The following is a 6,000-nucleotide window of genomic DNA, read 5'->3' on the forward strand; positions in this document are numbered from 1 at the left end:
AAACACTTTCTCCAAACTTTCCAGCATCTAATTTTTCTAAGCTATATATAGTAGCTAAAATTTAGCAAGTGAAAAACTGAGATTATAGGAGATTTAGATAAAATAGTTACCTAGTAGTCTCGTAGCAGTTTACAATTCACACAATTTACTTTTGACCAGTCTTTTCAGGAAAACAAAAAAAAAAGTTTGTATCCCTTACCAGAAAATGTAATAAGGTTTTAAAACAGAGAAAATGGCTGCAGCTCATACCCACTGCTGTTCTGTAGACAGAAGGGCAAATTACTCTCTTGCTGTCTGAATGGCAATCCACTTTCTTCAACTTTTTTTGTGAACCAACAATTCAAAATAGATGACAGGAGCAAAAAAGGAATATTCTTTTCCATGCCCTCTTATCAATGATATTTTCGTTAAAAGTACTTACTAGTTCTTCATAGTCACAGTGGAATAAAGTCATTTAACTTCCATACAGATAAAGAACTTATATTTTATTTAAGGATTCCTTGAAGTATCTAGTAAATGTTTTCAAAGTGGTCTACGTACAGCACTTATTAACAAAACATCCACTAATCACTTCTAAAGAAAGCAGGATAGAGTTTTAGTTTCATTCTGTTGGACCCAGACATTACAGCTAATAAGGGGCTATCCTACCTCAAAGGGCTGGCAACATAGATGACAAGCTTTGCTCTATTTCCTGATTTCTAGGGTTTCTGTCATGCCATTAGTTTTACTATTGAAGTTTTCTTTTTTCTGTCTGCTTATATAGTAAAAAGAAAGCTGTGGAGGCTGAAAAAGAAAGCTGCTGTAACCATCTCCCCAAATGAGAAGACGAGTGAAAATGAACACTATCGGTTAAGTGGACAAATTTTTTTTTCAAGTGAAACTGTCCAGTTTCTGAGATAAAAACTATTTATGCTGAAAATTGTTTTACTGACTTTGATCTAACGTCAGTTGTTAAATGTGTAAAACAAATCACCTTCAAAACAATTCAAGTTTCAAGCTTATAAAGACTTTTTTGACAAGATGTGTAAGGTACACTGTTCAAAGATAACTGTATATTTTATTTTTGTCATAATAATCTTCACTTAGGTAAGTAACAACAAATAAGTGTTGTATAAGGGGTGTTTGGATCACAAGTACGTATCTGAAAATATCTAAGAATCAGTCAGATTGATCAGTTTGGAACATAACTCTATCTTTCAGGGAATATTTTGAAAACCGTGACCACTATCTTCCTTTAATATAGTGTTAATAATTGATGGCATTCTATTGTATTTCATTCCCCTAATGGAAGGAGCGTCTCCCTCTTCCTCTCTCTCTCTCTTCATGTGTGAAGGAATTATTTATATGGTTTTTGGGGAAAAGTGGATAAAAATTCCTGAATGAAATAATGGAGTAGAAAGTCCTCAAAGAAGCAGGCTATAGTTAAAAATCGTTGAATTTATGAGAGGGGAACTAAGTCTGAGCTACATTTGTGAGAGACTAAGAAATAGCAGCATGAGATTATACGGCTACAAGAATCAATACTCGGGTCTTTGCTCTTTGTGAGACTGTTTGTAACGGCGGATGAAAGGTTGTAAATTTGTGTGCAGAACACATGATGCTTTTTTCTTTTTTTACCATGTGCTCTAATTATGGAAAATGAGGTGTCAACTGATAGATTGTTTAATATAGACAATAACATTTGAGCTATTCTGTATGCTTGTTGGGAATGTTAGCACATTTAAAGCAAGACTCTAATATACATGGTTGCTGTGTGGTCACTTTCTTTCCCTCATTATATTAGTTTTATCTAGGTTAACAAAGAACAGAGTAGGCTTCTCTACACTAGCACCATGGGATTTAGAGATATTTCTTCTTTTAAGAAAATAATTATATAAGCTATTTGGGAACGGATTAGCTTTAGACGTTTTGAAGTTGTTTCCTAAAACAATTCAGGTATTGGCTAGGATTGTCCAAGCCAGGAAGTTACAACTATGGTGTTTTTAGAGGGAAGAATTAAGGAAGATTTCCAAGGGTCTTTATTAAAAAAAAAAAGAGAGAGAGAGAAAGATACTCAAATAAGACTACTTAGGATGCTGCATGGACAGTGGGTTGGGATTAAGGAATGTGAGTTTTAATTCTGTTTCTGCTGTAAATCAGCTGAGAGACGATGGGAACATTATAACCACCTTGGGATTCAGTGTCTTTATCAAGAAAAAGAGTTAATCTTCAAAGATACCTCAGTATTTAGGCTCTATTCTTATTGGGCTGCATAAAAATAGGATGTAAGATTTTTCACTTTGGTTTGTGTGTGGGGAAAGATATAATAAATGAGTAAAATTGTGATTAATTAATTTTGGGGGGTTTGCTAGTCTTTGGAGTTCTTTTGCTGAGCCTTGTAAGAATCCATTTGTGGGTTCTTAATACAGAAGGTGACTGAAGCTCATGAAATCTAATAGAATAAATAAGCATGACTCAGTGATAAAGAACGAAAATCGTATTTAGTTGATTATAGCCTGAATTTTTCAAACCAGTGAAGATGAAGAAATTTAAACACATTCATTAGAATTTTAGGTTACTTCTAGGAGATTTTAAATGTCATATTGGCACCATCTATAGATATTAAGGTGAAGTACACCCATGACTATTTCATTTTATCATAATTCACCCCTCCCTTTAACTTAAGCTAAATAGTATTAATTTCAGTTAATCAACAGAGATACTAAACAGCTAAATCTAAGGCACAACTAGCATTTGTCTAGTTGGGCTATGAACCACTCAGGAAGACACGATTCCTCCTTTTGGTAATTTATATTCTGGACATGTAATATCTATGCTTTTAGTCTGTTCTTTAGAATTTCTACAACTTCTGTAAAATATTAAAGCTTCATTGTTAATTATGGGTAGGAAATCATTTTAATATTTAAATCATCAATTAAAGTTTCTTTTTAATGATGAATTCCGCCAAGCCTATTTTAGAGTATTGAATGCAGAATTACTTTTCTCTTAGCACCTTTTCTTGAAATTTTTAATGCTCAAAAGCAAAAGTAACCCCATAATCAAAGACATGTCTATATGGATATCATGAAGTAGAAAATGAGAAAAGAATTTGTTTAGAAGAGTGACCTTATTAATGTGCAGGAGAAAAGTATATAGTGAAGTCTGTCTTGTGAGATTGGGTGGCTCAGTAACCTACTTTTCTAGGCACGGTGACTGAATTAATTGCAATGTGTGACAAAGACGGTATATTTGTCAGAAAGTTTTGATGAACAGAGGAGAAGGCAAGCACTTTAAGTTTAATGGAAGATATTCAAAGAAAAAAGGATGTGTCAGAAATCATCCTTCTTTTGGAGGAAGCAGGAGAAAACCACTGCACTTTAAATGCGCATTTAGGAATCATTCGGTAAACCTCACTCCTTGGCAAGTAACTACAGCGAATAGAATAATAACAATCTGATGTAAACTGGACCTGAGGAATCAAGTGGATGACTTTAACAACAAAGCTAAGCCCCTGAACTCAGTCTTCTTGCTGTTTTATTTACTAGTCCTTTCTTTCATTGCTTTACATGTTTTGAATAATTACTTCAATAATATTAATATTAATGGAATATTAACTCAATAATAATTCAATAATGACTTCCTAGCTCTATAGGTAATTATTTGTTTCTCTGATATTGTTTTAGGTTCTGTTAGCTAACCATCAAAGGCTTTGGGCTTTGGGCTTTATTTTCCTTACAGCAGCATTTTAGTTTTCATCAGCTGAGAGCCTCATGTCTCTGTAAATGGCTTAAATGTTTTCAGACACTTCCAAATTAATAGGGGAAAATATAAAAAGGAATTCTGTTTCCATGGTGATCATACACCATTAGATAAATTGAGCCTTCAGAAGAAGACTGGCAATTGAGGCATTCTGATTAGTTATATTTTTCTATTTAACTGAAGTCTTATTTCCAAATCTTTCTGGTTCCTACTCTCACTAAAAGCAAAATGCATTAGTCCATTTGTGGTAAGCACTCTATGTTAGCAATAGAAGTAGGTGTAGATATTTAGATTAAATATATACTAATGCCTAGATATATTCCATTTATTTTATTTATTCACAATCCTAAAATATGAACTTATTTTTTTAAGTCTTTGCTTGTGTTTTCTCAAAGTTACAGGTTCACTATAATTGTAGTTAAAGTCTTGAGTCTTACAGAGAATTTCATTTATAAATAAATGTGATTTTCAAGGATGTTCTTCATTGTTTTGCATTTAGATGCTTTTTAATATATAGGAGGTGACTGAAAGTGTGTATTTCTTTAAATACTATCAACGTTCTGTAACTCTGTTTGAACTATTAATTTATCAAGTGGACTCATTTAAAAATGTGAAACCAATGTTAAAACTTTAAAATAATATATCTTGGAACATAGTTCCGTTGAAATTATTAGATTCTGAAGTTTAGTATTCTTAATATGTAAGGCTTTCCTAGTCTACCGTTCTTATTAACCTAGTTCTTCATGTAGGATCATTTAATAATATTCCACCTTTTTTGAGTGCTTATGGAAGAAAAGTTAACATATTGTCCTTTAAAATACAACCTTACTACTCCCCAAGTGAGCGGAGAACTTCCTCAGCCTTCTAGGAGCGTGATTCTCCTCAGGAACACCCAGGCAGGTTTCTGTGAAGTAGGGAGGGAGATCGGAAGAGGGTGTGACAGCCCCTGTCTTGAAAAAGCTTAGATTAATGTTTTTCGGGATCTATGCCAACCCCTGGGGGGTTGTTAAACACATCAGGATGAAGAGCTCTCTTTCCTTTTCTCTGTTCTGTTCTTAGTCACCACGTCTTTATTTGCATGTTTTTTCTTTCTAAACACTCATTTATTGCCTAATGTCGTATTTTTCTAAATAATATGGTATTTTTTCTAAACGGACACCAAGCACAGACCAATGGTAGGATCTAAATAAACCCTGGGAATGAGATTTCTCATTAGATTTTCCCACTTATCTCTTCTTTCGCATATTTGTGGTGTTGTACCAAGAAAAATGAGTCAGATAATTTAATAAGTAAACATGTTATTGAGTCATACAGTGGAAAATTGGGTTCCAAACACTTGTTTGGTATGATAAAATGAACTTTAAAACATTATCATTAAAAAAATTAATTTACTTGTGGCCTCATCATAGTAACTATTGTTTTTTCTCCCTCTCTCCAAACATTCATAAATGCCTCTGAATTGGCATTATTATAATCACCTTTTATATGCCATTTTGTTACAATCACTTTTTTCTGAATAACCTTTAGGATTAATTAAGAGCTTCTGAATTATCTTTTTTTCTCCATAATATAAAAAAGCTGGCATTCACTGAACACTTACTGCATTTGAGGTGCCAAGGGAAACTTCTTACACATATTTTCTTATTTATACACAATAGGTGAGAGGTGGTTATTATCATGCCATTTACTCAGGATTGGAACAATTAAGTAATGCACTCAACATTACACAGGTAGCAAATGATGGATCGAGGATTTATAACCAGATGGTCTGACCCTAGAACTTATGCCCTTAATCAATATGTTGAACCGCTTGTCACAAATAAAAATGTATGTGAAAGAAATAAGAACTGGATGTCGGGAAGGATTGAAGAAATGTAGTTGCAGGAAGGTTATCTTAGGGATTTAAATCAATACATTCTCAATTCTTTTACCTGGTTATTTTCTGTGATTCTCCTTCTGCTCTACCCCAAAATAAGAAATAGCTTTGGGGATGTAACTTAGCATTTCAGAGTTTTGAGCAGGAATGTATTTGTCCCTGGATTTTGGAACACACCAGAAAGGGAGTAAATCAGACTTACTCTGCATGAGACGAGGGATCAGGAGCAGAAGCAGGCAATATTTGTGGGGGTGAATCTCCATAAGGGGGATCAAAACACGTGTAAATTCATCAAAGTAAATAAATCCACCAGATGTTAGTCAAATTCACAAAAGAAACTGGTGACAACTGTGAGTGTTCGCTACAAATATAAGAAGGGATTTTGT

This window comes from Equus przewalskii, chromosome 13 (genome assembly GCF_037783145.1).
Source record: "Equus przewalskii isolate Varuska chromosome 13, EquPr2, whole genome shotgun sequence".
NCBI classification, from domain to species: domain Eukaryota; kingdom Metazoa; phylum Chordata; class Mammalia; order Perissodactyla; family Equidae; genus Equus; species Equus przewalskii.